This window comes from Otolemur garnettii, unplaced genomic scaffold (genome assembly GCF_000181295.1).
Source record: "Otolemur garnettii isolate 467f Iridium unplaced genomic scaffold, OtoGar3 scaffold00030, whole genome shotgun sequence".
NCBI classification, from domain to species: domain Eukaryota; kingdom Metazoa; phylum Chordata; class Mammalia; order Primates; family Galagidae; genus Otolemur; species Otolemur garnettii.
Window position 1 is genome coordinate 661594 of NW_003852425.1, and position 10273 is coordinate 671866.

Consider the following 10273-nt stretch of genomic DNA (forward strand, 5'->3'; position numbering starts at 1 on the left):
ATATTTTCTGGGTGGCACCTGTAGCTCAGTGGGTAGGGCACTGGCCCCATATACCAAGGGTGGCAGGTTCAAACCCAGCCCGGCCAAGGCCAAACTGAAACAAATAAATAGCCAGGCGTTCTGGCCGGTGCCTGTAGTCCCAGCTACTCAGGAGGCTGAGGCAAGAGAAATCGCCTGAGCCCAGGAGTTGGAGGTTGCTGTGAGCTGTGATGCCACAGCACTCTACTGAGGGCAATACAGTGAGACTCTGTCTCAAAAAAAAAAAGAAAGAAAGAAAGCAAAATGTTTTCAAACAATTGACAACAATGCTGTTATTTCATTATGGCTTTGAAGGTGTACATAAGATGGCAAACATTCTCTCTCTACACACAGCAACCTCTGTCCTAGTCCTGTCTGTTGCTGTGATGCTCCTCTGTTCAATTTTCTTTCTGTCTATATATTTTTCAATGATGTATAATTTTGGCTGGAGATATCTCCAATCTCTGTGCTTTCACCTTCCCACATGATAAATCAGTTTTATAGTTTATTAGCTTAAGTGCTGAATCTTAAGTTATTTGGTCACACATCTAGGAGTAATTTAGTTCCATAGTAAAATAACATGAGTTTGGTTTGTTGTTTGTTTTTTGGTTGGTTTCTAAGTTAGTCCCTTTGTTGTATGTGTTTTGACTTCTTAGTGATTTTGGAGTAAAAAGATTTAAGGCTGTGGCTTGCCCCCACCCACCCCCAAGGCTCTGCTGTCAGACTAGAGGCAGACGGTATCCATGTCGGCAGGGCCAGTGATCCCAATGCTCCAGACATGACGGATTTGCTGCTCTGAGACGCTCAGGTTACTTTAAAATTAGATCTGCCTCCCGAAGTCGTACTGATGAATTGGAACTGAGAACATCAAATGTACATGCCTCCAAATAAAGGTATTCCTTCCAACCTGAAGAAGCTGTCGGAGGAGAAAAATAAAACACAATCAGTTTAAGCAGTCAGTATAGTTTAACACAACACATGAAAATTATTATAAACGAGGCAATCATTTATTAACAGTACACAGAAGTCTAAATCATATGAATTATCAAACATTTAGCTCAGTTGTCTAAACATACTTTAAACAGATATGCCATAGAAATTTCTATTATGAAAACATTCTATAACACAGGCATCAAAATTTAGTAGTACAGTGGCATGTTCATATTTAAATTAAAAGATCTTCTCTTATCTTTAACGGTTTTGCGAAATTGAGATAAATTTGTCCACATGTAAATGTGTCAACTTCTCAAGATATTTCTTAAATCTGCCTACAATAACCTTTTTTACATATATCACCCTCAAAAATAGTTAAGAAATTCTTTTTCATTAAAGTAGAGGCTACATCTAAAACAAAAACCAACGAAAGGGTTTCCAACACTTTGTAATATAATAATAACGCAGCCTTTCATTGCCATCTATAGAGTTTACACATAGACGCCAGATTGTCAGAGCAAGCCTTTTTTTGATGCATCAGCTACCAAAGATTTAACCTATCTTTTCTTTATGAATATCTTCAATACTTTTAATTTAGCACCCTAAAAAGGCTTATATCCACATTTCTAATTAATGAATATATGTATTTTGGGCAACTAAAAGAAATGAAGTCTAGCCCCAAATTCTGACTGTGCCCACTCAACATCAAATATGTTTGATGGCCCTCAATGGGGAGGGTGCCTCTGGCCTATTTAAGGATGTAATTGATAATGTTTATATTTATAATGACTCCAAACAATAGGCTCAGAAAGTTGTAAAAATAAACCTGGTACCATAATTAACAAATGATTAGAAAAGTGAGAGACAAATGCCTGTAAGCGAATTTGTTTAACCTTAAAAGTCCATGTGAGAACGTCCTGTTTTAACCCTTTCACTCGCAGTTAGGCGACCCCCAAAGAACACGCTGGCTTCTCCGGTATTGACACACAGACCGCAGGGTAACATTTAGTCCTTCTGGGCTAAAACCTTTAGTTATTATTATAGTAAGTTTAAGTGATCCTTTTCATCATGTTACCCAACCCCTGCAGCAATGCCTTAGTACTAAATAATTAATAAATAATAAAAAAGGAAAAGAAGTAAATAACTCTTAATTGCAAGTTCAAAACTAGAAAAATCATCCAACACAGTAAGTCAATATGGGTCAATATGAGAATATTACTCTGGGTCATCATATCGTAAAACATCAAAGGTGTTCTCTGAAAGATACAGAAGGAGTGCAAGATGGTCTTTCATCAGGGAGTTGCTCAGGAAGAGGCAAGGGCATGTCTGTACAGAGAAGTGAAGAAGGCTGGACTGAAAGGCCCTGATAGTCCTGTAATCCTGTTTGCATTGCCGGTGCTGCCAATTTGTGCCATTTTGTTTTATCTGGTAATAAAGTCCCTATATATGAAAAGGAAACTAGCACTCAGGCTGTTACTAATGTAGAAACAAGAGTCCTGCAATAATTAATATTTTGGTTTTACTATCAAAAACAACATGAAAAACAGACAAAGGTGACTTTGTACAAATACATAAGTACAGAATTCATATACACTTAGACCAAAGATAATTAAGTGTACCAATTGTGTGCTTATGTCTCTGCAACCTGGAAGTCTTTAGCAATCTTTATAATTGTTCCAGGTATTAAAACTGTTAAATAAATCTATCATTGATTTATTTACTTATTCAAAAACATTTATCCATCACTAACTATCCAGAGACTGGTCCAGGAGCCATGAATTCAAGAAACTAGTCTCCTGCCATCCCTAGAAATTAGGATTCAAAGGTAAAAGGCATGCAAACATTCCTAGTAAAAGATTTGTGCCATAATATTGGTATATACGGAATAAAAATCAACACAGGAGTGGTAAGCCTGCATTTGAATTGAGACTAAAAGAATGGGTTGGAATTGTCATAAATAATACATTGTTTCTAGTTACGAAATAAGGGTGTTTCAGACAGGAGCGAGGATGGGCAAAAGCATAGAAATAAGGGAGGATGCAGGACCTTCAATATTGTGCAGCATAAAATTTAAAGAGAGAGGAGACAGAAGTTTCTGAAATACTGGGCAGAGGGCATGTTATCCTTTTATACTATGTAAACAAAATTATAGTTTTCCCCAAATGGTGGTGGGAAATGTTGAAGAATTCTGATGAGGAGACAGGCTAGAGGAAGTGTGGAAAGTATGACTGGGGGGAAGAGGGAAGGAACGGCAGAGACACCAGCTGGAAGCAGTAAAGAATCACTGCAGGTACAGATACTTCCTTAATGGCAAACTGAAGAAAGAGAAACTACCAATTCCTCCATATTAAATTAGGAAAAGATTTATTCAATCACCACCTAGTCAAGATAACACCCAACATTACTATGAGGCTTTTTCTGTTCCACCAATGTTTTTAGGTATCTCATGGACACCGATAATTCATCATTCAGCCTCTGCGGCAATACATCAGAAGCAGAAGTTTTTATATACTTATTGGACTCTAACATTGAGTAATAAAAACTGCATTTTTTGTTTATTTGTTTTTGCAGTTTTTGGCAGAGGCTGGGTTTGAACCTGCCACCTCCAGCATATGGTGCTGTCACCTTACTCCTTTGAGCCACAGGCACTGCCCCATTTTTTTTTTTTTTTTTTTTTTTTGAGACAGAGTCTCCCTGTGTCACCCTTGGTAGAGTGCCTGGTGTCACAGCTCACAGCAACCTAAACTCTTTTGAGCTTAAGTGATTCTCTGACCTCAGCCTCCCAAGTAGCTGGGACAATAGGTGCCCACCACAATGCCCAGCTATTTTTTTTGTTGGAGTTGTCATTGCTGTTTAGCTGACCCAGGCTGGGCTCAAACCGCCCCATGTTCGGTGCATGTGGCTGGTGCTGTAACCACTGTGCTATGGGTGCTGAACCTACATAGCTATGATTTAATTAAAAAAAATAAAAATAAATGCATTTAAATCTCACTGGGCTTTGGAGATTCATTACCAATATCTATCCCCTTTCTGGATAGTATTAGCACTGTTCTAAATAATTTAAATTTTTAAAAATAAATTTAACTTTATTAAGTTGTGATTTTTATTAGTATTACTTACCTCTTTTTTTTTTTTTTTGGTTTCTTGAGTTAAATGCAAATATGCACATTTGATCCATTAACTTCAGGCCCTCTAAAGAAAAGCCTCAAATAACTTTTCATGTATAATTTGCCAATTTAATAATTTCATGAGTGTCCCTTATTATAGATTTTAAACACAAAATTTTAACTTCACATTCTTTATTTTGTATATTTCTTCAAATATGGAGACATAATATACCATCACTGTTGTACAAATTGAATAAGTTCACTGTGCATTGAAATAATAACAAATGAATTAAACACATACAGCAAGATTTTGTATAACCAAAAACATATTGAAGTGCCTTGAATGGAAATGCTTTCTAACCCACATTCTTTAGATAAATGGTTTAATTGCTACATTCTATTCAAAATGGATTGGCTTAAAACCAATTAAGGTTTATTTATTTTTTGAATGGAAGAGGTCAAATTTTTTAAGTACTTCAAGAGTCTTTTTTTTTTATTCTTATAATGTTTCATGTACATATGTGATATGCAATATATGAATAATATTAATTTTTAGGCTTTGAGTCATTATATGTCAATTTATGTAAGGAACATTTTAAATGACTGAGAGCATTTCTATTGATTAAGGGCAATATGATTTAAAAATGTCAAATATAGCAACAGAGCTAAATATCATGTGAAAAATTGTATATTTATATGGATTTTGATATTTTAAAAATACTTTCATATCAAATTTAATCATTCTTTTTATTGGTTCTAATAGGCTTTTATTGATTTTTTTATTACCTAGATTAACAATCGTATTTTCTATAAATATTGAGACTTTAATCATTCCTTTTAAAAATTTACATCTTAGGTTTTTTTTTTTTAACCTATGTCTTATTTCATCATTTAGTTTCTCTAATTCAATGTTGGACAGTGACAGTGATATATTCTTAAAGCGCTGTCTTATATTTGTGGGAAAGCTTTGATTGCCTTTCATTCCCTTCTGTTGATATTGGTTATTAAAATGTTTAACATTTAAATGTTTCTGGGGGAGGTGCCTGTGGCTCAGAGGAGTAGGGAGCCAGCCCTATATGCCGGAAGTGGTGGGTTCAAACCCAGCCCCTGCCAAAAACTGCCAAAAAAAAAAGGGGGGGGGATTAAATGTTTCTTAAAACAAATTTAGTAATTTATACCTTTCTATAAGATAAACTATTTTATTTACATTGACACATATAAATTCCTTACATATCTGTGTTTCTGATTTCTATAGTTACTCATTTACTTCTTATTACATTTCTTCTTAATCTTCTATGCAAAAAAGAAAACTGACATTCTTTTTCAAAATAAAGGTAATTTTTTTTAGGATATAAGTTTATCTTATATTAAAGAGAGGAAGAGAGTGGGGAGGGGATAAAAAGAGAGAGAGAGAAGAGAACAGAGAATGAATGAGGTAAAGATGGTGGGAAAGAGAGAAAGAACCTAAGGAATGGTGAGTCATCCCCAAGAAAGAAAACAATGAAGCTAGTTTTTATTACGTTTTTATTTTTATTAGTATTTCTTACCTTTTTTTTTTTTTTTTTGGTTTCTTGAGTTAAATGTATATTTGGAATTTTATTGCTTTATGAGTCAGATAATATGATCTCTTTTGTTCTATATTCTTAAATATTTGTGTTTCTTAATGTAAATAAAGGGGAAAAAAACCCATTCTTCTTTTCATAGAAAAGGCACTAACTTTCAAGCTCTATTTCCATGGAAACCTAAAGCTGAGAATCAACCATCTTACTAGGCAATATTGCTTATAAGAAAATAAACCCTGGGTGGTCAACTGTGTCTGGTTTGGGAGGACTGCAAATGACTGTAAATCTTCACGAGCTTTCTTGAGTGCAGTGTCATCTTGTACGTGGGTCATTATGAAAGTCTTGAGATACATATGTTGCAGGAAGCTGAGGCCCAGTGGAGAGAAAGAGCACCCAAGCACCACGTTCATAAGAGGAAGGGTTTTATTCACCAACCAGCAGAGCTTACAGCATAGAAGGATTCGAAATGGCCACACTGTCCAACTGGCTTGGTCTTTCCTTTTTTATCTCCAGTCAAAAAGTTCCAACCAACAGTTACCTTTCTCATTGGTCAGTTAGAATCAAGTGGGAGATATTGTTCCAGCCCCCACAGAACCTTAGGATTTCACAGAAGTGAAAATTTCCAGGTTCCAGGAAGTCAAGTCTACAAATTCCTAAAAGCTGAGTCTGCGTGGAGAGGACTTTACAGGTGTATCCTTGTGGTCTCCTTGAGAAGACCTCCATTCTCCTAGACCTCACCCTAACCCAGTCTGTCTCAGAGTGCACTAACTCATCATGGGGACCCTAACCCAGTCTGTCTCAGAGTGTGCTAACTCATTATGGGGGACCCTAACCTTGTCTGTCTCAGAGTGTACTAACTCATCATGGTCTTTAGTTATGGGCTGTTAACATTCCTCTAAAGAAGTCATTGTCAAAGGTAGCCTACTATGGTCATGTGAGATTGATTTTTCAGATGAGCCCACGTTTATACATGGAAATTGTTTTTATCTATGCATTTATCAAAATATGATTGGTTTCCCACTCTGTGATGTGCAGAGGGTGGTCAAGACGGGGAGCAGGGAGAGAACGTGTAGCACCTGCAATTCCGTGACTGCTCTGCACACACAACACCTAAGCATCCTGAGGACGGGGCCACTGACGCGCCCCTGACAAGGGTGTCTTATAAGAAACAAAATTTTGAATAAGAGATTCGATATCATTATTTTAGGAAGAATTAAAAAACTGTAAAAAGTGCTACCTTGGAAGGTATAGAGCAAGAGTTTCCTAGAAACCTGGAAAAAAATTTCAAAAAGCTTTCAATGCTAGAAGTAATATTCAAACTAGATCTCAAAAGATAGATAAGGCAAAATCTACAAACTAAAAAAAAAAGCAGGGGAAGAATTGTAGAGAGACAGATTTAAAAGACCTTGGTGTGTTTTTTAAACTTTATGTGCTGTCTCCTTTCACCTGTGCAGTTATGTTCCACATTCAGTTCACATATCAGTTTGAAATTGCAAGAAATTTAATTGTTTCTGTTATTTACATCTACGTAGAATTCAACACATGATTAAATTATGAAATGCTAATTATAGAGAGGTACTTTATTGTAATCTTTAAGTTCTATTAAATTATCTACCTACTTGAGAAAAACATTTCATTTCATGCTTCACCAATTATGAATATTGAGAAAATCACCTTGAAAATGATTATATTAACATGAGGGAAACGATATTGCTGATTCTAGCTTCATGTTCTAAGTTAATGCAAATAATTTCTTGTAAATTATCTATGATGTTTTCGAAAGGGCACATGTGATTATCTGCTGGCTGGTCCTGCTCTCCTGAATCTGGGAGCAGTGTTTATGCTAAGAAGTCTGTACACACTGAAAGAACTCTGAGTTAACGCTTGTCACGCTGAGGATATTTAGTACGTATGTATTTGTCTGACAAAGAAACGGTGTAGAGATAAGTTCATGTCAGATTAGATGGTCATTTTCTAAAAAATAAGTATCCAATATCCTGAAACACCACGCATCACAGAATTGCCTTTCTCATCTGAACTGGTGCATCAGACCAGTACACTGAGTAACAGTAGGTTCAAATCATTAGGGCCAGCTACAAAATTTGGAAGGCTCACTAAATAAATAAAATGCAGGGTCCTTCTGCTACATTCAAACAGCAGGAGAAAAGTTTAGCCTTTAGTATCCAGTCTCTTGGGTTTTCATTTGCTATCTAATGCCTTGCTCCATCTGACACAGGGATGCTTACAATGTGAGTTCAGACCCCATGCTGTTTGGGGGCCAGCCCTCCAACTCCGAGGATATCAGATGAATATCAGTGCTGTGGTTCCCACTGAGACAGAGGCAGTGGTCTCTGGGTGTGGGAGGGAAGTTGGTGGCCAGAAACTCATCCCAGGAAATCTGGAATGATGCCTGAGGGGAGGGACAGCGTCTTAGCACACTCTCCTGTCCCACCAGGCTTCACTTCCAATGCAAATTCAAAGATAAATCTATTATAATATCAAGACAGTGAATGTGGAGCACAATGACCAAGTGTAGGGGACTGCAGGGGGTTTGCTTCCAGGCATGGTGGCCTGCAAGTCTGTCCCAGATACACTATTTCATTTGTCCCTCTCCAAGCCCTTACACTGAAATCCAAAACAACACCAACCACATGTTCAGCTTAGCCTGACACTGTGCTTTATTGTGTCAAAAGTAACTACAGGAGAAAAATGTGCATAAAAGATAAGCAGTAACGTAAAGGTAGCTAGGTTCTAAGAACGCCTTAAAAGACTTATATACAAACCAATATTTTTATTCCCTTCTGGCTTTAAGTTACTAATGCCCAATTTTTTAAATTTTGATGCTTTTATATATATACTTTTAAATGGATTCTTTCACCCATTTCTGTGAATTTTGTCTTCTAAATAAGGACTTAATTTGTAAAGGCCAACTACAATATAAAATTATTTGAAAAATGAATAGGGTAAAATTTTGTAAGAAAATCAGCAATAGATATAAATGAAGATATAGAAGATATTTCACGTTGTCTATGAAACACCTGTATTTACACTGCAACCAACTATTGTATTATTATTACTATCTGAAACTGTGTGTCTTCTTTCTACATATTCATGAGAACATGACACCCCAAAATATGGCACCTTGGCATACGGAACATTTTAAGCTGAGGAAACTCGACAATGTCACAGAAGCAAACAGGTGTCTCTGACCTTCCCCCTCCTTCTCCCCTGAGACAAGTCATAAAATCCCTAAGAAACAGGTGCCCTTTCTATACCCAGACAACACATTTCTGAAGACAAAGGAGCACACAGAAGAATCTTAACAAACAGGCTCTGCTACGGTTCCTGTCCATTATTATCATCCACTTGTACATTTTTTATTCCTATCCTAATTTTTCATAAGTATCCATCTCTCCACCAAATCGCGCCTAAAAAACACATAAGTTGACCCATTCCTTCAGGTCCTTCATTCCTTACGAATGCTCTCACACCAAGTAAAACTTATATGAAATAAATTTGTATGCTCTTCTCTTGTTAATCTTTCATTTGGGGAGCCTGAGCCATTAACTTCGAAAAGGAGGAGAAAATATCTTTTCTGATCTGGTGATATGCTCAGGATATTATTAATTTGAAAAAGGCTACTTGTCAGTTAGTTTGCCAATTAATTTAATTCAGATGAAATCAATATGGTGATGTAAATTTTAATCATGATGGAAAGTGTGTTTTATGAAGGGTACCTTTAAGGTTACTATGATGTGGTAACTTTTTCAGATATTAATAATAATCCTGTAATTATTTCAATATGTATAGTGTAAAAAAAATACTAAAAAGTAGTCTGGGCATTGTAGGTTGGGCACTGTGGGTCATGCTTGTAATTCTAGCACTCTGGGAGGCTGAGGTGTGTGGATTGCTTGAGTTCAGGAGTTTAAGACCAGCCTGAGCAAGAGTGAGACCCCATCTCTACTAAAAATAGAAAAAAAATTATCCAAGTGTTGTAGAGGGCACCAGTAGTCTGAGCTACTCAAGGCCGAGGCAGGAGGATTTCTTGAACCCCAAAATCTGAGGTTTGTGTGAGCTAGGTTGATGCCATGGCATGCTAGCCCGAGTCAACAGAGTGAGACTCTCTCAAAAATAAAAAATACATCTTAGAAGTCTAGGTCAAGCCTAATTTGGAATATTTAAGCAGACTTTTGCTAAATTTTATTATTGCTCTATAAAGTGGGATTCAATATCAAAGTCAAATTCCCTCATAGAAAAGGTTAAATTTTGAAGAAAAAAAAGTCAGTTTATTTTTCCTCCCTTTAGATTCCAAGGTGAAGATATTGCCTTGAAGAATACTTTCTAGAAATCCTTTTCTACTGCTTTCTAGGGGCATAAAGAAATCTTTAATTAGTCAAGACCAAAACAATTTCTTGTGATTAAGTATAAATTCTAATAATATACACCATACTCCTTTCCTAGGATATATGCAAAATTAATTAAACTTATTTGTTTGTATCTTTAAATTTTGTGCAGCCCTGTAGTATTTCCCTAGTCATGGGTTAATGCTGAACTTTTTGTATGAATTGATAATTAGTAAACGTTGACAAATGCTAAATACAGTGGTAAATATGATGTGATGGTTTTAAATTCTGGGGCTCAAAATCACGTTCC

At 36.2% G+C, this 10273-nt stretch overlaps 1 protein-coding gene across 1 annotated transcript in view; it reads right to left on the minus strand.

Moving 5' to 3' along the window:
• Positions 1-257: 257 nt before the first annotated feature.
• PRR16 (proline rich 16) overlaps positions 258-10273 on the minus strand; it is a 273307-nt gene continuing 263291 nt past the window's right edge. The window contains exon 4 of the transcript XR_002773192.1: positions 258-934. The gene's annotated coding sequence lies outside the window, so the exon portion shown is untranslated. The remainder of the gene's footprint in view (positions 935-10273) is intronic.